The following is a 22,364-nucleotide window of genomic DNA, read 5'->3' as shown; positions in this document are numbered from 1 at the left end:
AAACCACCAGGACTTGAATTATTGTTAATTTGTTATAATTAGTATAATAAATATGCTTAATTTTTACTTATAATTAAATATGATAATTAGCATAGTAATGCCAATTACGTAGCACATTATGGAATTATGTATTTCTGTATGTAAGAATTATATATTCCTTTAGTGGGATATTGTTGATGAGCTATTCTTTTAAAAGGGACCAAGTCGTTTCTTTCACAGTGAGAAATCTCTTTTAAAATATAACCACCAGAATTTTAATTATTGTTACTTTATTTGAACTATAATGCTAATCATATAATTCATAATATTATGTTGCCTAATTATGAGACATCATAATTTTGATACAATAATTTAATAATAATTAACTTTTTAATGGGTAGAATATACGAAGCACTGGATATCAGTCAAGGACAGACAGTGACCCCTTACAGATGGGAAACAATGAGGTGAGCCCCACAATTGCCCCAGGATATTGACGTGGCCATGTGAAGTGTTCTGTGCTTGATTAGTGATGTCTGGCCTGGGTTGGGGATGGGTGCGGGGGGAGGACCACAACAGCCCTTAGCCACGTATTGCCCGGTCCTGCATGACTGTTAATACCTTAGCCCTTTCCGCACTCCCTTCTCCCACCTCTTCCAGACTCCGACTTTCAAGACCCCTCCCTGTATCTTAATCGTTAGGGAGATAAAGTGGTGACTTAATCTTGGACAATGTGCAACAGATTTTATAGACGCTGTGTCCTTTGCTCTTCAGAAGTATCTGGCACGTCAGTTAACATATCTTCAACTTTAGGAAACAGAATCCCCAACTCAAAACAGCCTCCAGGGGTGTCTGACCTTCTGGTGTCTCAGTGCCACACTAGAAGAAGAGTTGTCTTGGGCCACACATTAAATACATTGCCAACACATAACCACAACAAACTCTCATGTTTTAAGTAAATGTATGATTTTGCATCGGGCTGCATGCACAGCCGTCCCGGGCTGCGTGTGCCCCGCGGGCTGCAGGTCGGACCCCCGGGGCTTGCTTTCTCAGAGACGAAGACTTCTGGAAGTCAGGCCCCTCCACAGTCCGACCGCTTCAGCGAGGACTAGAACGTCCCCATCTTTCTTTCCTGTCACCCTCGGCTGGTCATCCTTGTACCTCACAGTCCAAGCTGGCTGCCATGTGTCCAGACACTGCACAGGGACACACACTGTTCCTCCCCAAAATCCACCAATCCCGAGGCCTCTTCTAGACCCTGGGGACCACAAGAAGTGGAGAACCCCTGCCAACCTCCGCCAGACGCCAGAGCCGGTGCTGGTTTCTGTTCCAAGCAGAGTTTCAGATGATCCCGCCACGGCCACGGTCACGGCTAACGACCGAGGTAGTCTGCTGACTCATTCCCAGCGGGGAACCGAAAGTACTCATTACTGTCCCCGGTCTGACTTCTCCTGAAGGGGAAGTTTAAATTTAGCGTCGACCTGCAGGTAGGTCTCCTCTGTGACTTTGGAGCAAATCCATGAAGCATCGCAGAGAAAACACTAATCATTCCACATAGTTTGGAGATAAGCTAATGATCATTATTGCTGTTGGAAAATTACAGAACATAGCTAATTACGGGGCCCGAGGAACGCATACCTTGTTTGTGAATGGGACCGAGAGCCCAGAATGGTGGGCCGGGCTTCCAGCTGGCTGCCCAGGGCACGGAAGACACAGCCCACCTTGTTCGAGTTGGCGGTTTGTTCCGATGACGACAAAGGAGCGTTCTTGGGCCCCGACACAGCATAAAACTGAGCAAAAAGAAACATGGAACACAAATTAAATAACCGGATGCCTACAAGGATCCAGGCGCAGCAGCCCGCACTTAAAAGATGCGCAGGGGATACAGCGCGTGGTCAAGAACACAGGCTCTGGTCCGCTCCGGCTGGCCTGTAAGCTGTGTGGTCTCGGCCTGCATGTTTAACTTCCACACGCCTTACTTTCCTCACCCGTGGGGAAGAGTGGTAACAACAGTATGTTTATGACAGAGTACATACAGCCTGGGAACTGTCTGCAGCCCACAGCAAGTGCTAGATACTATTATTTCATCTGATTATCGCCTTTATTTGACTGCTTCTAACACTCCATCGGAGGGATGGAACTGGCGACCTGCAGGCACTGCCCTCTGGAGCTACTACAGGGTCGGCAGAGGATGTGGGAAGAACTCGGTGGCTGCAAAGACCAGTCCCCCGCAAGCAGACAGAGGCCAAGCGAGTAAGTGATTTAGCAGGCCACCCAGAGCAGAAGGCCTTGTCAAGGCAGAAGCAAAGACTGGAATTACATAGCCTCAAGCCACAGCACGCCTGGAGCCACTGGAAGCTGCAGGGGGCCGGGCAGGTGCCTCCCCCGGGGCCTTCTGAGGGAGCAAGACCCTGCCGACACCTTGATTTCACACTCCCAGCCTCCGGAGCGGTGGGAATAACTCTTGTTGTTTTAAGCCACCGTGTTTGGGGTAACTTGTTACAAAATCCTTAGGGAAGTAATACAGGGCTTAATAAATGCACACTACTCCTATCATCTGTTGCTCTTCTTTACCACCCTCCCCACCCCCCCCCCGAACTGAAAGCTGTCAAAGGAGGGCAGGCTTCCACGGGGTGCCCAGGCTGCGCCCCAAGGAAAAGGCCGTCTGGAGGAACGGAGGCCCCGCTCCTGCCGGGCTGCGGCCCCTCCCTCCTGCTGCGGGGGGCCCCCTCTGTCGCTGGGGGTCTTTGGGCCAGGGCCTGGGAGGCCGGCAGCACACTCGCACTGAGCCCAGAGATCCCACGCCGCGGCATGAAGGGAATAATTGTCAGCGAGATCCCAGATTGTTTTGTCACATACACTTTGCAATATGACAAGTAGGCGTCCAAAATATGCTCCAGGAGGGGGAGCAAGACATTTTCCAAGAGCCTACTTGGCAGCCAGAGGCCCTCTGCCGAATCCAGTGCCAGTCTGGTTCTTGGCTTCCCTCTTCCTGCCATGTGATGCTGTGTCACTCAGGGCGGGGCGCGCCAACTGAGAGCCACCGGGGGGGGAGCCAAGCCTGCTTCCCGCGGGGCGGGGGCAGCGGTGGTGGGGGTGGGGGAGCATCGGCTTGACTATATTGGCTGCTTCAGGATGTTTCCGGATGACGTCATAATAACAGCTCTCTTCCTCTCATCATAAAAGTAACAACAATCAAGAGTATGAGGTGCACCCCCTGCGTGCGACGTTCGTGTGCAACCCGTTTTTTAATCTCCACCATAATTGTAGGAGGTGGGGATTGTTATAATCATCTCTCTGCCACAGAGAAGCAAATGGAGGAAGGAGGAAGTCAAACCCTGTGCCGGAGATCCCATCTCCAGGAAGCGGTAGAGGCACCGGCCCCTTCTCACCAGCCCGGCTGGAAAGCCGGGACCGGGGGTGCACCGCAGCCTCGTCACCTACCCCCCCCCCCCCCCCGCCGTCCTGCACTTGGCTGCACGAAGGACCAGAGCGCCCTCCCTCCCACAGAGCGTGCTCCCCTGCATGCGGGGCGCACGCCCTTGGACTGGCTATTCCAGACAGGACGTGTGTGGGTAGGACTGTTAAAATGTGGGAAATGTACGTGGCTAGCGGGATCATTAAGTCACGGCAGACTGCGTTTTCTCCTGCTCCAACCTCTTTCCCCAGAGCCTGGCAAGCACAGATGCTCAAGTCAGAGAAAGCCTTGTGTCGTGTAACTCAGGGAGCTGCTGCGCTGACATTACGGAGGGAGACTGACAGGCCTTCAACAGAGCACGGTGCAAAAGGAACGTTAGCAGTAGGTTAATATTTGCTGTTTAAAAAGCCTCATTGTGGCCACACCCATCTATAATCCTACCAACAGTTCACCGCGGCATTATTTACAACAGCCGGGATTTGGAAGCAACCCAGGTGTCAGTGAGAAGCAATGAATAAAGAAAATGTGGCATGTGTACAATGGAATATGACTCAGCCATAAAAAAAGAGTGAATCTTCCCATTCGTGACCACATCGGTACCCAGAGGGTATTTATGCCAAGTGAAATCAGTCAGAGAAAGAGGGACGCCACATGATTTCACTTATAGGTGGACTCTAAAAAAGACAATACAGCAACAGGAACGAACTCATAGACACAGAGAACAAAGAATCGGTGGGAGTGGGTGAAAAGGGTGAAGGGATGAAGAAGTGCAGGTAGCCTGTTATAAAAATAGTCCCAGGGATGTAAAGTACAGCATAGAAAATACAGTCACTAATACTGTAATAACTGTGTGTGGTGCCAAGGGGTACTACACTTATCAGGGGGAATCCCTTCGTAAGGTGTATAAGTGTCTGATCACTATGTTGTATGCCTGAAACTAATTAATTTTGTATGTCAACTGTATTGGAAAATAAGTTTTAAAGCTATTTTTTAAAGATTATTTATTTATTTATTTTTAGAGAGGGAAGGGAGGGAGAAAGAGAGAGAGAGAGAAACATCAATGTGCGGTTGCTGGGGGTCATGGCCTGCAACCCAGGCATGTGCCCTGACTGGGAATCGAACCTGCGACACTTTGGTTTGCAGCCTATGCTCAATCCACTGAGCTACACCAGCCAGGATTTAAAGCTATTTTTTAAAGGGTTCATTGAAGCCAGATAATTCCAAGGGCCTCTTCCCTTCTCCTTTCTACCTATAAGATCTTGCTACGGACTGTCCACCCCACAGTCACCCCTCCGTCCTTCCTTCCTACCCAGCTCAGGCTTCATCCTGCCGCAGCTGCATCTGACTGAAAAGCAGTGGGCCTCACTCTCAGCTCCGGGGACCGGCTTGCTTGGCCCAAGGGGAACCCTGTCCTCTCTGCCAGCGACTGCTTTAGGAAGGGTCGTCCCCCAATTCTAGCCAAGGAAACATGAGAGGAAGTCTTCTGGGGTGAGTGGCAGCCTGACGGCCTCTGGGAGAAATGTCTTTGTGTCTAAGACAGAGCCTCAGAAAGAAATGGACCCCTTCTTCCTCCAAGTCTTGTCACGTATGGACTGATGCTCAGAACTGCTGCCCCCATCTTGCCCCCGGCCCCAGAAAGGAGCCCGCTGTTGATGGCAGAGCAGAGAGATAGAATCAGCCCCTAAATGCCATTGTTGAATGGGTGATTCAGCCACTGTGGATCCGCCCGGCTCCTGGAATTCCTGATGTGTGAGATAATAAATTCCCTATTGTTTAACCAGCTTGAGTCAGGGTTTTTGTTTCTGCCACCAAAAGCATCCTGACTAATATGGGATTCAAAGCAGACTCTCCTCCCCCTCCTCCCCCACCCTGCAGCTGAACTAAATGCCACTGAGAGTCGCCAGCCACCCATTCCAGGGGGCAGCGCACAGAGGAGGCAGGACCTGGCGGGGCGGGCAGGTGATGGAATACGAGAGGGGTCTGGGATGAAGGCTCCATATCCATGGGCAGGCGGAATACACGAGAGCATCACCCCTGAATCTCCACCATCGTCCTTATTCTGAATGTGCTGGACCACAGTGTTTGAACCTGAAAGAACTGACGGAACATTTTCCATAGTCCCATATGGCGTTTCCCTGGGCGACAGTACGCCATTCTTTTGAAGGTCGTATCACCATTTCTTCCGTGAAATTCAGTATACGGCTGGGTTTTCGGATTGTTGGCCCCAATACAGTCTTAAAAGGCCCAGCAATCCCACTCCTCTGTTTTGTGGATGGGGATCTAAAGTCTGGGGAAAGAAAGCAATTCCCCTAAGCAGTGTAGAGCAAGCATGTGGAAGAGCCAAGACTGAAATACAAGTCCCCTACCTCCCAAGCCAGGGGTCCCCCCAGTGCGCCACTTATGACCCATAAGTATATACCGAGAAAATATCTGTGGATTTTATTAGCCAGGACAGCTTTTGATGGTCAAATCAACTTAGGAAGTGCTGCATTAAGTAAGTCATGTTAAAGGTTTTTCTAAACTGGAGGAACTTTTCATCGTTTTTGGTTCTGTTTTCTATGCTTATTTGTTTGTTTGCCAGGGACGCTCCGTGAATGTCTAAAGCTGCAGTGCAGTACATGCTCTTTCTCAAATCTGTTGGGCCGTAGAACCTTTCTTTCTCCCAGAGCATCTCTAGGAACTGTATTCTGCAAATTCCATTTTAACGAATGCACCACATGGACCTGCCCCCAGAGGAAGGGAATTAGGTCAAACACAAAGAGAAGCAGAAACAGATGGGGTAAGGGAGAGTGGATACATGAATAAATGGATGGATGGATGGATGGTGCATGGATGGATTGAAGGATGGGTGGATGGATGAATGGAATGATGGATGGATAGATAGATGGAATGAATGATGGATGGATGGATGGATGGATGGTTGGACAGATGGACGGATGGAGAAGGGCAACATAATCTGAGTCTCTGACCTAAAGCAGGCTTGTTACATGAACCAATACATGTTTTTCTCTTAGGCTGGTTTGAACAGGATGTTAGTCAAGTTTTTGTTGTCATTATTATTGCTGTTATAACAATGCATAACAAACAGTCCTCAGATTTCAGTAACTTACCACAATTCACGTTCACATGACACTCTGGGATCAGCCAGGCCAGGACCCCGGACTTCCGATCACACTCAGGTCTTCCTTTGCCTTCATTCCCAGGCTGATGGGACTAAGGCTCCCTGGTGTGCGCTTTCCTCGCGGTGGTAAGAGGAAGTCCAGTCCTGCCCTTTCCTTCATGTGAGGACACAGGGAGGAAGAGGACATTATGACCCAGGAAGAGGGTCCTCACCAGACATCGAACCTGCTGGCACCTTGATCTTAGATTCCCCAGCCCCCAAAACTGTGAGATATAAATGTATGCTGTTGCGTTGTTGAAGCTCCCCACTCCATGGTATTTCATCAGAGCAACCCAAACTGACAAAGCCACGCTCTGCACTATCATGCCTCTCGAACGAGGTAAGTATGTAATGTCCAACACACAGCAGATTCTTGGGAAGTACGCATTTCCCGTCCTCCACCTTGACGAGGACTGCTGGAGACGGTAAGGCTTAGACTCTCGGGAGTGTGCCTTGCGGGTTTTGTGTGTGTCCTCGGCGACACCGAAGTACCGGCGGCGAGTGTGGGCTGACTCTGCCTCCCACTACCTTTGGGACCTTCGACAGATCGTCAGGCTCCCCCACCTGCGGGATGGGGCTGAAAATATTTGCCCCTGATAATTTCACAGAAGCACTGTGAGGTCTAGAATGATAACAAGTGTAAAAGTCCCTTGACATGTCCGGTCCTCTGCAAATTTGCTAGAAAGGCTGTATTTGTTCCTTAAGCCAATGAGGCTGATCTGTGAAGGCGACAAGCTGGACCTTGCCCTGCAGGTGAGAGCCGGCCCTTCCAACGCATTCTCCTCCTCGCATACCGAGCCGCAGGCTGAGTCTAACGACGCCGGTTCTGCTCCAAGTCTGCTTGGAATGTTTCTTTGGAAATTACCTCTACAGCTGCTTTACAAGCCAAAGGAGCGAATCAGTTTTACTACCTCCCAGGCCTCCATTTGATTCGGGGAGCCCAAAAGAGTGTTTCTGAGCATTATTCCCATCTTATTCCTAAGAGGAAGTTCTGGGTGACTTAGGCCTATTAAAAAATTGAAATCCACCTGCAGAGGGGGAGGGTCTGCCTCCGGGAGATGACCCAGGGGACTTGCCGTGGGACCTGAGAGCAGAATCGTTAGTTCACAGTCACGTTTCACGCTCATCAGACCACCATGGCCTGCAGTACCAGCCAGGCCTGTGAGCTGGGGCTTAGCCTGTCAAAGTACCAGGAAACCCACCCCTGGCATCTTCTCTGGACTGGGAGACGAAGCACTGCGAGAAATGAACATTGGTCGTTGAAGCCGCCAGTCTACGGCTGCCCTTAGCAGCCCGGTTACCTAAATCACTCCCTTCCTCCCTTCAGGGCACGCCTTCCTTCAAAAAGCCTTCCCTAAGCACATGCCCAGCAGAGACGAAGATGTAAAAAGAGACAAGGGAGGGGGTGTCCCGCAAGAGCGTTCACACTCGTATAAGAAAAGCACACAGGTCAACACGCAGGCGCAAGCAGGGTGTGATGTGCGCTCTGAGGGCAGCCCACGGCTGCTGGGAGAGCCAGAGACCTGGGCAGAAGGCACCCAGGTACTCAGGCCACAAGAGGGGAAACCACATGGTGTTCAAACAGCAGCACCCCTGGGGAGCTGTGCATCCCTGAGGTGGCCCAGGGGTGGAGCTGACCCAAGACCAGTGGGCTGAGCCCACCGTGTAGGCCTTGAACTCCACGTTACACCTCCTGACAACAGTTCAGACTCAGAGGGAGGAGAGGCGGGCTCTTGCCAACATTTTTAAACCTCTGACTTCCCCTCGAAGAGACAGGCAAAATGCACGTGCATTTCTCTAGGAAGCGATCTGCCAGGTTGAGGAGCACCCTGCCCTGCTGGGCTGGGGTCTGCTCAGCCTCTGTGGCTGTCGTTGCCCTTACAGCCGCCCGCTGTCCTCGTCCTGGTGCCTTCCTGGCTCTGTTGGTACTGCCTTGCTCCTTAGCTGGTTGATACCATTCACTCTGCCTACTCCAGAAATTCTTAAATCTGGATCCACAGTCTCCTTAAAGGATTCAAGAATTCCAGAGGATCCATGAACTTGAAAGGGAACAAAATTTACTTCTTTTTTGACTATCCTCCGACTGAAATTTGCTCCTTCCTTCAGTCATCGGTGTAGGCAACAAACGGCAGCAGCGTCAGCGGTCCCTGCCCCTGCGGCCGCGTCACCAACAGGAACAACTGCTGTTTCCATCTCATAGGAGGGTCGCTGCAGAGGGTCACGATGTGAGCGCATTCACTGCTGCTTGGGAATTGCGGTACATGTTAGCCTGCCACTGGGTATTATTGTCTAACACTTCAAAAAGCACGTACCTTGCACACATCCTAAATGTTTGTTTTACATTTGATCATCCTACTCAATAGAAATTGTTCCATTTATAATCCTGAATATTTCATTTTATGTACTTAATCCAATACTCCAAGAAGGGGTCAATCACACACACACACACACACACACAAATCTTAATAATTCCCTACTTAGGCACTGTTCCATGTGCTTATAAACACAAATTAGCACATACCATTTTTGTGCACACTGACATAATTAATGATGTGGCTTTTACAGCATAGAAAGAGTAAGTGAACTACTGAATACCACACAGTAACAGCAGCGTGGGGGCAGAGGGGCATCTGAACAGCCTGGGTCCTGAGGCCATGGCCTCAAGCACCTGGCTGTCCTCCATCCAGAAGAGACTGGGAGGTGCTGCGGGGCCAGAATCCCAGGGCATCCATTTGGCTCTGGGGGTGATGAGAAACCACACGAGGGTGTTCGGCAGAAAAGGAAATAGAGGACTTCTGGTCAAGAGGGAGGTGTGGGTGGACACACTTTGCCTCCTTGTGCAACCACAACAAGAATTATCACTAAATCTCAAAACAAATAACACCAAAAGCCATCAGAAAAATGAACTGTATGGAAGTCCAACAACCAAGGATTGAAAGATGCTGCATTCATCCACACAAGTAGGAGGGGCAAAGGCTTGGAGACGGGCAGCGAGGCGAGGAGACGCAGGGGGCATGGAGAGGGTGTGGGCAGTCCCACCTTCACAGGTGGTGGATAGAAATCAGGAAGGATACCTTGGGTGCGGGCAATCCCAGCCCCGGGCCAGACTGCAGAGCCCGGGGTTCTAGCACCAGGAAGATAAATCCTCATAACTTCTGGCTGTAAGAACAAGTGGGGGTTGGGGCAGTGAAAGAAATGGCCAGATTTTCAGGAAACTCTGCTTAAAAGACCCACATGGCCTTAGAATGTGTGCAAACCCACCCACTCTGGGATTCAGCACCAGAGCAACAGCCGGGAGGTCTCCGGTCACTTATAGGGAATGGGTGAAGTGTGACTAGAAATGGGGCAAGTGCCAGGCAAACCCCCAGAAGCCAGGCAGAGGCACAGTCCCCTCCCCGAGCCCTCCCTGACACAGAGCCACAAAGCAGTGAGGCAGGTCGCCCCACCCTGGTGAATACCAAAGGCTCTGCCCCCCACAATTAACAGGTGCCTTTTCTGTAACAGACCACACTACTAAAACAGGGAGTCAAAGAAGCTCTACCTAATGCACAGAAACAAACACAGGGAGGCTGCCAAATTGAGGAGACAAAGAAATATGGCCCAAATGAAAGAATAGAACAAAACCACAGGAAAAGAACTAAATGAAATGGAGATAACCAACCTATCAGGTGCAGAGTTTAAAACACTAGTGGTCAGGATACTCAAAGAACTTACTGAGTGTGGCAAAAATGTAACGGAAGAAATGAAGTTTACACTGAGTGAAATAAAAGTCTATAGGGAACCAACAGTGAAGGGAAGGAAGCTGGGATTCAAATAAAGATTTGGAACATAAGGAAGAAATACACATTCAACCAGAACAGAAATAAGAAACAAGAATTCAGAAAATATGAGGATAGTATAAGAAGACTCTGGGGCATCTCCAAATGTGCTAACATCCAAATCATAGGGATGCCAGAAGGAGAAGAGGAAGAGCAAGAAATTGAAAACTTATTTGAAAAAAACAGTGAAAGAAAACTTTCCCAATTTGACAAAGGAAATGGACATCCAAGTCCAGGAAGCACAGAGAGTCCCAAACAAGTTGAACCCCAAGAGGACCACACCAAGACATATCATAGTTAAAATGCCAAAGGTAAAGAGAGAATCTTAAAAGTAGCAAGAGAAAAGCAGAGAGCTCCCTACAAAGGAGTTCCCATAAGATATCAGCTCATCTCTCAAAAGAAACTTTGAAGGCAAGAAGGTTCTAGCAAGAAGTATTCAAAGTGATGAAAAGCAAGGACCTGCAGCACAGGTAGCAAACACAAATCCCGCAGGCCATATCTGGCCCTCCACCTTGTTTTATCCAGCCCAGCACCTTGTTTCTCCCAGTGGCAGTACCAAGATCCTTGCCCCTAGTTAAGGAGTAGATACATTTATACAGTCCTAAAATTACATTCGTCCCTTTGAAGGCAACCGTGAGGCTGATGTGGCCCCCCGTGAAAATGAGTTTGGCACCCCTGACCTACAGCCTACATTGCTCTATCCAGCAAAGCCATCATTTAGAATGAAAGGACAGATAAAGGCTGCCCAGGCCAGGTAAAGCTAAACAAGTTCATCATCACCAAGCCGTTATTACATGAAATGTTAAAGGAACTTATTCAAGAAAGAGAAGAAGATCAAAACTGCAAACATTAAAAAGGCAACAAATCCACTATTACAACTGAATCTAAAAAAAAACAACAACAACAACAACTAAGCAAACCACCAGACCAGGAATAAAAATCATAGGTATGTAGAGAATTTGGAGGATTATCAGCTGGGAGAAGGAAGGGGAAGAGTGGGGGGAAAGGTGCAAGGATTAAGAGGCATCATTTGTAGGCACAGAGTAGACAGGGGGATGTTATGAATAGTTCAAGAAATGGAAAAGCCAAAGAACTTATATGCATGATCCATGGACATGAATTAAGAGGGGTGGGGATTGCTGGAGGGAACGGGGGTACCGGACAGAGAGGGGCAAAGGGAGAAGAATTGGGACAATTGTAATAGCATAACCAATAAAACATACTTCAAAAGAAAGAAAGGAAAGGAAACAGTCGCATTTGCTCTGGGCAAAGACAACTTCTCTGGCAACGGAGAGGAGAAGCGAAAGGCTTAAAAGAGCTAAGAGCGAGGGAGGCGGTTAGGAAGCCAGAAGGCACGGAGAAGGCCCGAGCCAGCAGCACCGTGAGCAGGGGGCGGTGCCCAGCCCCTCCGGTGTTTACACCGTGCAATCGACCTCTTTGGCACCCACGTAATGAAGTGGCTTCACCCGGGTCTGAGCCCTGAAACCCAATAAGGTTATTTTTTCGCCAACACTGCTACCTGAAACCAAGAATAGGAAAGTTATATTCCGAATCCAAGAATAATCCATGGGGGTGCTAGAGGAGTGCAGGGAGAAGGCCGATGTTTTAGAACATGTCAGTGGTTTGGGTGGTCAGAAGAGAGCCTTTGGATTTGCAACACTACAAAAGTGAGGCCCAAAGAAGGTGGCCTAGCATTGCAGGCAGGCAGGCCAAGTCTTCCTCCCGTGGGACCATCCTGGGCACTCCCTGCAGGGTGTTTCACACCCTTGTGCTCTTGGTGTTAAATGCTCCCCCACATTTGCAAATGTAACCTGGGGGAGTGCTACCAGCCTGCTGGAGAGCCACGAGACTAATGGCAGAAGTAAGCATAAGAGGCACCCCGAGGCCCACCTGGGTAAGAGCCATTCCCACGACCCTGTGGCAATGCTCTGTTATGAACAACCTAGCACCGACCACAGATTCTTCCCTGACGGTGCTCTCCTCCATGCCTCTGTGCCTTCTTCTGTGCCGTGTCTTCCTCGGACACACTCTCTTCCAGGGCTCACGTGCCTGGCCCGCTCAGGGTCCTGCGCACGGCCAGAACTCAGTGAACACTAGCCATGACGCGTACCTGCCCTGCAAAGACCGCCCAGCTTCCCCGAGGAGAAGACGACACACTTCCCAGGTCCACGCTGCTGTGTGCTCACCTCCGTTCAAATAGCGACCGAAGTGCACAACGGTCATTCGCTTCCAAACAGAACATTTCAGGTAAACACTCAAAAATACGTGTTGAACGAATAAATAGATAATATCTGAATTTCCCCAGTGGTCTGCAGCAACTCTCAACAACCCCCAGAAGAGAAGAGTGGTGGCCATTTTCCACTTTGTTGAAAAGAAGACTATAAGCTCCCCTTAGTCCCAAACTCCCATGGATTTAGTGCCTCCTCAGTGTTCATCAGTGAAAGTCAGTTAACGGTAAGTCTAAACTGTTAACTGACTTTCTCAAGGTCAAGGGTGAACAGTGAATGAGCTACACCCAGAGGTCTTCTGCCTCCTACTCTGGGGGCCTGTGAGGGCACAGCAAGAAAGGGGTGCACAAAGCAAACCTGCACGCAGACATCAGGATTTCTAAAGAGGGCCTATTAGGGCCCGATTTTCTTCACAAAAGAATTTCTGGGTGACCTGAAAAAGCATGAACTCTCCTAATAATTAATTTTGTTTTTGACTCGCAAGAATGCACCTTCTCACCCAGTTCTGCAGAAAGGCACTCACTGCATGCTGGGAACCTAGATACCCCAGGCAGTGCCGGGACAGTGGTGGGTAGCCTCCGACCCCCGGAGTTCCCTCCCTGGCCCGCGTGACCGTGTTCTCAGTTCTGCCTGCTCGGGGCACACCTGGGAGGCAACCCGGCACCAGAGACCACAGGCCATGCTTGGCTCCAAGAGGCACCTGCTCTGGACTGAGGTCGGTGCCGCACTGGGTATTTGCCTCAGTGCCTGGGTGGTCTTTAGGGCCGGTGCCAGGAGGCACATGCTGCAGCAATTTACTGGGAGACCACGGGGGCGGGTAAAGCGGCGAGGCCTGGAGGGGACTTGGAGGTGAGCGCCACACCCCCGCCCCCGCGCACGCCTCCTGCCACCCACCAGATGAAAAGGGGCTGCTGGCCCCGCCACGGTGCTTTGCCCAGAGCCTTGTTCTCGTGCAGCACGACCAGCCGCCCGTCACTCCCTTCGCCGAGCCTCTGTTTGCTCAGATGGAACAGCAGGTTGTGAAGAAGTCCGCCCGAGGGTCTGACACGAGGACAACACGGTGTCCCGTTTAAGTGCTCGTGGGGGTGAAGGGAGTGGTGGGGGGAGGGGGACGGCCTTGTGGCCCACGAGGCGAAAAGGGCGCACGATTTAGTTCCACAGCTATTTATATGGAACAGATGCACCATTCCAGAACCTTCTGGAGAAACAGATGGGAAAGAGACAGCCCCAGCGGCCACAGCCCTGACATGAGGCCTGGTTTTCCTTTTCTTTCAACTTGGAAGGACCACGACGGGGAAGGCACTGGGGTGCGAGGGGAGAATGAGCACCACGGTGCGGGGACTGAGGCCGAAGGAGCCGACCCCACGGGGCCTTCCCTCTGCGGCCCGGGGCCTGGTCCAGCTAAACTCGGAGCAGCATTCCAGGAGAACGCCTGCAGTGAGGGCCCGCTGAGTGCCGCCCCGCGCCGAACACCTCCCAGACACGGTCAGATCATCTCGGCCCTGCAGAGGAGGCGCCGTCACCCCTCGCTTGGAGACGAGGAGGCGGTCCTGCCAGCAGGCAAAGGATGAGCTTAGGGGTGGAGCCTCCGGGTGACTTCGGCGAGTTGTTAACCCGAGCCTCGGTTTCTTCATCTGTACAGTGGAAAATGGCCAGTTCTCTCCCGGGTCCGTTTACCCGGGTTTGTTTAGGAAGGTCAAAGGCAATGTACATTTCACTGCTTAGCATAGACTCTGGCACATCAATTGTGATTACTACAAAGTGACAACATCCAGACATTCGAGATAATTCTAGATATTCTAGGTACTCTAGATAATTGTAGACATTCAAGATAATGTCAATGGAGTGCCCAAAACACTGTGGATGTTACTATTTTACTCCCACCCAGCCCGGCCACACCGGAGTCCCACATTTCCAGAACGTAGCACAAGGCAAGCCCTCCCAGCATGCTGGCTGAACACACGAAATGTAGCATGGGGACTTCGAGCCGCCGGGTCTCCTCTCCATCTGTGACCTGTCGTCACCTTGTGCTGTAGCATCCTGCTGGTCACACGTGCATACCTCTCCCCGACACACACAACACACAGTCACGCTCACACCTCTCGGCATTACCATCTCGGTGATCTGGGAGTTCTGGAGAGTGCACTCCAGCCCACGACCTTTCAGCAATGGTGCAATGACTTGGCGAGGCCGTACCTGGGACAGAGCTGAGCACCGACAGGGGGCAGGAAAGCTCCCCCAGCCCCACGCCTGCATCTCCTTCACCCGACGGTGACCCGCGTGATCCGGGCCATCCAGCCAGGCTTTGCGGCCTTCCTAGCCAGAGCGGCCGCACTCCAGGAGTGGAAAGGGTAACAGAAGAACCCCAGCCGCAGCAGGAAAGTCTCCAAGCATCTCTTCGTGGACTTACGCTTTCACACGGCAGCCGCCCAAAGGCACGGGCAGACCTCGCTCCTGCGCGCCGTTTCCCTCCGAGCTCTCCCTTCCAGGGAGACGGTTGTCTTCCCCAGGACTGGGTTTGTTTCAGAAGAGCTGCTGTCAGCGCAGGGTCAGACAAAGCGGGGAAGGGGGCTCCTGGGGAGCGGGGCCCCGTGCATCCGCGACCAACAGCCGTCCCAGCTGGAGGGTGGCTCCGTCTCAGAGCCGCCTCTGTCCTGTCCGCACACACTTTCCCCAAACGGGGGCTAACCTTGTCCCTCCGAAATGGGACTGGGGCCACTTCCCTTCTTTGTATTTCCCCCTTTCAGAGAGAGATTTGCTCTCTTGCGGGCCTGGAGCTGAGAGGCCAATGTCATTGCCAGGCCGTGGAATTGTTTTCCCTCACTGCTTGAAGTCAGGGCCTTGTGTTCACACTGAGTTTTAATTCAATTAAATTCCACAACCAGGTGCTACAGGCCAGTCACAGGCCAGGCCCCTTTGCCAGGTGCTTGGGCAGCAGGGCGCGCCCCTACTTAGCCTGCATCCTCCCCAGCCCACCTGGCCCAGGGCCTCGCCCTGCTTGCGGAAGGCCCTGCCACTAACTCATGATCTTCCCACGCTCCTTCCCCAGGATCTTGGTTTCATTAAAGGCACCATTTACCCGGTTGCCTTCTCTCACATCTGGGCAATCATCCTGGGTGCCTCGGTTTCCTTCAGCCACAGGTTCAGCCATTCTACATGCTAACTGACGCAAAAATTCATCCTTCCCCATGGGGTCCTTGCTGCTACCACTCGGCTCCCTGTTATGACACCTGCCCAGATTCATGCTGAACCTCCTTACTGGACTCCTCGGTCTCTCTGCCTCCAAACACCCTCCCGCTGCCTCCAGAGCACCGGTGCCTAACACTGTCTGACAGCTTGAGCCCGCTCCCTCCACATGAATCCCTCCTCTTTACTCCTCAAGGCCCTTCGCAGACTCAGTTCAGCTCGACTCTCCTGTTGCCTCCGATTACCCCTCCGCCCCAGCCGCATGCCTACCGGACCTCCACCGCTAGGAACCCCTGGAAACTGCCCTGACACAGCATCTGACTCATTCTCTGGCATCTGCTCTCGGGTGACAGAAGTGAGCTGGGCACCCCTGCCCTGCCTCAGTGAGTCACCTTGACCACATTACCCTCACGTCAGCATCTTTGCTCAAGGTGACCACGTACCCCCTGCTGGGTTTGGGGTGGGGTTTAGTATGTCCAGGGGTGTTGGAGGGGGATAGGGGAACTCGTGGACTGGGGGCTGAGCTGCTGGAAGGAGGCTGAGCTGAGTCTCGGGGCCCAGGAGAACGTTGCTGCGCGCTGGCAGAGGGATGATCATTACCTGTGGGGGTCCTCACGGGACGGCTCCCTCTGTCCAGCTCCCACAGACCCTGACTCTGGGGTCAATGCGGCTTGCTTGGGTAGAGACTTGTTGACTTCTCAATCTCGTGTTCTCCGTCTGAATTTGCCCGGACCTTCCTCGTGTGACAGACTACTCTGCCCGCTCCCCAGCTGCTGCCACCACTGACTAGATATTGTCTACCTAATCTGGAACGAGAAGCAAAAGTGCAAATCCAGCCTTTTGCTCTCAGAAACACAAGTCCACATGGAAGGAAAAGACTCGGGTATTTAGGCAAGTTTTCTATTGGAAGAGTTTAAATACAATGACACCATGAGCTGGGCAGTGAGCATGCAGGCTAAGCTGACACAACAATAGAGGCTACAAAACACAGGGACTTAGATGAGATCCATGCCACTCCCATATGCCACTTCAAAGGTAGGAAGTCCAGCACACAGGGCAGCTTTGCCATCCTCCAAAGTAATTTCCATCTCCACTTCCAAAGTCTCCCCTCTGGGCACCACCCACTCCAGCCACAGCCAAGGCCCAGAGGACAAGACCAATCCTCACATACTCTTTTTAAGGACATACCACTTGGGATCACGTCTCATGGGCCAGAAGTAAGTTGCATGGCTTCACTTTGCTGCAAGGGAAGCTGGGAAATGTTGACCTTTTTGGCAGTCATGCATCCAGCTGAAACACTGCCACTGTGGGAGGAAGGAGAAGAGAGCTCTGGGGGCATCCGGCAATCTGGCTTCACCTCTGGGTGCAGCGCATGCTGGACAGCTCAGGCCTGGGGTGAAGAACAAGTCTCTAGTTAGCCCTGAAATGTTACCTGCTATACAAATCTGCTTCTCTACCTGGACGGCTGCTACTGCTTTCCTCAGCTGGTCCAGTCCTTCAGGGTTCAAGACCAAGTTCGCATGCCACCTCCTGTGTGAATCTTTCCATGATACCCCAGAGAGTTCATCGCAGCCTCAGCTCTGCCCCCCAGGACCTTCTCCACACCGCTGTTCTAAAGTGACAGCTGTTTATTCACCTGTCTTTCTCGTGCAGAAGACAATGAATTCTGAAGCCGTATAGTGTGTCATCTTTGTATCTTTGAGTCCCTATGCTGAGCACAATGCCTGGCACAAAATAGGCATTCAATGTATGTTTGTGTGACCTCTGCAACTATTTCTCTAGTCCCTACTATGTGCCAACCCCTGGACAAGGCCTTGTGGCTACAAAGACATGGAGGTCCCTAGGAGCGAGGGGCATTCGGCGGCCTCCCCCTGGCCTCTGTGCAGGAAACATCACTCTCTTTCATTCCTGCTTGGCAGGGCTGGACAGTCATCCTCTCATGTGCAAGCCATATCGTGGATCAGAATACACTCTGCTTTGTGGCCGAAACAATCCATTTTCCTAAAGGTTCTTACGGGACTATTGAAGGAAGCCTCCTAGCCAAAAATCTAGTTTTGAGTGAAAAAGAGAAACAGGTCACTTCATCTTTGCCATAATTGTTTCTTTCCAGCCGCCAGATTCCCCGAAGTCTGGGCCGCCAATGCTACATCATCACGTGCCTTTGTTCCCAACTTGTCACTGTGTCACAGGAACGGGCCAGACATTTCCCAGGGCTGGGGAGCTTATATTTTTATTGCCGGGCTGTTGCAATGTTTGGCACAGAGAGAAAGAAGTTATTGTGTGCCGTGATTTTACTACTACAACAATAACTAATAGGAGCTGCCTTGCATGGAGTGCTCAGATGAGCCAGACCAGCCTTCGAGTGCTGTCCTTTGAGTACATGGGGCCAACGGCTTTTCAGAACAGCCCCATGAAATGCATAATCTGATCATCCCCATCCTGCAGACAAAGAAATGGTGGTGCATGAAGATTAAGCGAGTTGCCCAAAGTTGGCCAGATTCAGAACCTGAGTCAGATCTGCATGTCTTCCAAGCCCAGGCCCACAGCCCACACGGTGCAGTGACGGCTTGAGCCAGCTCGTCCTGGCTCGAGAGAGCTGACTATATACATCGTGCCCCAACTCCACATTCAGTGACATCTTATTAGTAGTTTGGAAAGGGCCATGGTGGAAATATTTACACCGCAGGAATTGGCAGAGCACTACCAATCGAGGCTTCTTTTCTTCTAAAGACATGATAGTTAAATATTAACCAGCCTATCATTACGTGGGTGACTTCCTGACTGGGAAGAAGAAAATGAGAGAGAGGGAAGGAGGAGGGATTCCTGTTGTTCTTGAGGCTTAAGTCTATGGACTCACTTAACAGAGAAACAATTCTAAAATACAGTCAGCTCAGAAGGAGCTTAACAAGAAGTTGATAAAGAGTCTCAGCCCTGGCTGGCGTAGCTCAGTGGATTGAGCGCGGGCTGGGAACCAAAGTGTCCCAGGTTCGATTCCCAGCCAGGGTACATTCCTGGGTTGCAGGCCATAACCCCCAGCAACCGCACATTGATGTTTCTCTCTCTCTCTCTCTCTCTCTCTCTCTCTCTCTCTACCTCCCATCCTTCCCTCCCTAATAATAAAATAAATAAATAAAATCTTTAAAAAAAAAAAGAGTCTCTCTGAATTTCATCCGTTCTAACACTCTATGGCTCCACAACCTGAGGTTTCTCCCCCCGCCCTCATTGAGAGCCTACTATATGTCAGGCCCTGTTCTTACGTCTAGAGGCTGAAATCTCCATGCCAGAGTTCTGTTCTCCCAAGTGGCACTCCCAATGGGGGACTCGTGAGTCTGTGACTGGGGCTCCCAGGAGGTGTCTGGGGAGGGAGAGCGCACAGGAGGAGATCTGGGGAGGACCACCCGGGAGGCCTTCCCCGCACACAGGTTCTCCCTACCTGGGCAGCCAGTTTAGGTGGGGCTCCAGGCACACCTATGGGGTGTGGCTTCAGTGGCTGCTTGCCAGAGTCTGCGTCCGGCCCTGCCCTCTGTCACCAGCTGCACAGACAAGAAGTGGGCTGGGCTCCAAGGGCGGCAGTCCTTGTCACCTCACCACATATTCACTGGGCGATACTTTAGAAGAAAAGGAGTGGGCATCATTTTTTTTCATTGCCAGCCTTCCCTGTGTTAAATTTCTTAATATGATTTAATATGTAAGTAGCATGATTTTAATATAATAATAAATGATATTAGCAATATTGAACTTTGAACAATATACCAACTGCAGGGCTATCGAGCGAGCTACTGCGGTCCTTACTGGGGTTAACCCCTGCGAAAGCTGTGGCAAGGAAATGTTGGAACAGGCAGCAGGGGAGGCTGAAACAAAGCCCTGGCCCATGCACTTAAACACTGGTAGACAAAGCCTTCTCAGTACAGTCAAAACCAGAAGCTAATGTGCAAGACAGGCTAAGCCCCGTGGGGTTTCATCTTATGCATAATAGATTGACACTCAGCCAAAGATGGAAGGAAACTCCTGGGCAGGTTTCTGGAACTCTCTCTTTGCCCGGGCTCCTCCTCTCCAGAAATCTATCGCACACATTCTAGCCGACTCGGCATCCTCGGAGGCCAGCCTGGGTCTTCCCAGCTCAGCGAGACCGGCAGCCTCTCTGCGGATTCCCCTGCCCTGTGCCGCGTCCTGGACACTGTCTCTAGCCGGTTACCTGGCCGATCCCAGGGCTCACTTTCATTGCTTTCTGTCCCTCGGAGATCACATTCCTGTGCTGCCTAAATACAATGTCTGAAAACAGCTGTTTTATATATTTTAACTTATTTTCCAATGGTTTACAGTGAGAGGAAAATTCCTATACACATCAATCCTTTATGATTTGAAAGAAAACATCAACATATATATTGTTGAATGAATGACTGGCTATGATTGGATCATTACTCATCACTGAAGTAATCAGTGTGGCAAGGGAAATGCAAAGCTTTGATGGGGCAGGCCTAAGTCACGTGACCACTGCAGGGGCTTGGATAGCTTCAAGTCCACCTAAACTTCACCCGAAACGCATGACCTGAGAGTGAGGGAGAGAGTACTTCCCAGAGGACAATGTTTGTAGAATTATCAGGAGACAGGGAAAGGGCTTTGGGGAGCAAAGGCCGCATATTCATTACGTATGTCTAGCTCACTTCTCAGGAATAACCCAATGGTCATCCAGAATCTTCTTGGATTCCTGCACTGAGAGGGAACTCAGCACTTCCGATGGTGACCTATTCCGTCTATGGTCAGTCTTAATGTGTAAAAAGTTCTTCCTTATGTTGAGCCAAAATCTGCCTCTGCCTCATAGCTTCGTCCTATTACTTCTTATTTGCCATCTTGAACCCAAGTTCAAATCTTCTTTCCACATAAGAGTTCTTCAAATATTTGGATCACTTAAAATGACAGATAATGGTTTGTAGGAATGAAATTAAGTTAAGCCTCCTAAAACTCTGTAGCAGAGTCCACAGATCAACTATTTGAGAGAGTTCTTTGGTTACCTCAATGTTGAAAGGATATAAGTGGCTATTTTTACTAACTCACTCTTCAAATCAGAACATATTGGGTATGAACATAGACTTGGAACTTAGGTTTGAATTCTGGTTCAGCCACTTACAGGCTGTGTGGCCCTGGAAAACTTACTATGATCTTAGTTTCTACATTTGTATAATGGAAACAATAACAGCTTCCTACTTGTGTGGCTTCAGTAAGATAATATTTGTAAGATGCATATGTTAGAGCCTATTAAACAGTAAACATTTATGAAAGGGTAGCTGTTATAATAATAACAGATGGTCTGGAAAATTAGTCCATTAATTCAGCACAGGTCCAGTGCTAGGAACTGGAGGAGGGGACGACTTATTGCCCTCTCAGACAACCAACATTAGTATGCTGTGTTAAATATATGACTAGCAATAAAAATAACATGCTAAGTAAGTGGAAACAAGAACATTTCTACAGGGCAAGTGATACTGGAGCTGTACTTGAAGAATCAGCGGTTTTCCAGGTGGCAAGGGAGGGGCAGGGGTGAGGGAACATTAAAGACAGGAGGAATTTTAAGAGCAAATTCACAGAGCTGTTACAGCCCTTCTTTAAACATGACCCCCAAATTCTTTGTCGCGCTTCCCTTCTAGAGACAGGGTCTGTGTCATCTGCCCTGGAATCTGCGTCCTGTGACGGCTTGAGCAATAGAATGCAGTGGGAGCGAAACTGAGCTCTTTCCAAACCCGGGCCTTGAGAAACCCAGGCTTCCACTTCCTGTGTTTTGGAACCCGCCCGCCATGCCGGGAAGAAACCAGGCAACCACAGGGCGAGGTCAAGTTTGAGCGTACCAACAGACAGCTCGGCCACCAGGCAGCACCGACCGCCAGCCACGTGTGTGAGTCACCCCGGACGCAGATCCTCCAGACACAGGTGAGCAGCCCCTGTAGAGGCTGCAGATAACAGAGAGGAGCCTTCCCTGCTGAGCCCGGCCCAAGGGGCAGATCCAAGGGCTAAATAAACATTAGTTACTTTTTAAACCATCAGGTTTTGCAATGGTCTGTTGCACAGCAAAATAAAACCGGAACTGAGAAAGTTGGCAGAATGTTTACGGACTGGTGGAGACTTTGCTTTTGGACAGATCATAAGATACAAAGCAGAGAGTGGTGGAATAGGCTCTTGAGCTATTCTACGTGGAAGACAGTGAGGACTTCTTGCAGGCTGGGAGCACAAGGGTGCACACTATGAGGACCGAGTGTGAAGTAGCCATTCCAGACCACCTCAAAGGCAGCACTGCCCATGTGAGAGTCCATGAAGAGGACATTCTATGATAACATAAGTTCCACAGTCATGAACAAAATATATTAACATATTAGCCCTGGCTGGCATAGCTCAGTGGATTGAGCACGGGCTGGGAACCAAAGCATCACAGGTTCGATTCCCAGTCAGGGTACAAGCCTGGGTTGTAGGCCACGGCCCCCAGCAACCACACATTGATGTTTCTCTCTCTCTCTCTTTCTCCCTCCCTTCCCTCTCTAAAAGTAAATAAATAAAATCTTTTAAAAATCTTAAAAATATATATA

General features: G+C 50.6%; 1 long non-coding RNA gene across 1 annotated transcript; it reads right to left on the bottom strand.

Annotated features, from left to right (window-relative positions):
- Positions 1-6,541: 6,541 nt before the first annotated feature.
- LOC123832886 lies at positions 6,542-21,765 on the bottom strand. Its single transcript, XR_006788137.1, has 3 exons — positions 21,633-21,765; positions 16,978-17,179; positions 6,542-6,672 (listed from the first exon to the last, which is right to left on the bottom strand). It is a non-coding gene; the product is annotated as an uncharacterized LOC123832886 (long non-coding RNA).
- Between the last annotated feature and the right edge of the window lie 599 nt (positions 21,766-22,364).

This window comes from Phyllostomus hastatus, unplaced genomic scaffold (genome assembly GCF_019186645.2).
Source record: "Phyllostomus hastatus isolate PE091 unplaced genomic scaffold, TTU_PhHast_1.1 phas_scaffold_21, whole genome shotgun sequence".
NCBI lineage: Eukaryota > Metazoa > Chordata > Mammalia > Chiroptera > Phyllostomidae > Phyllostomus > Phyllostomus hastatus.
This window is presented reverse-complemented; position numbering and strand designations above follow the sequence as displayed.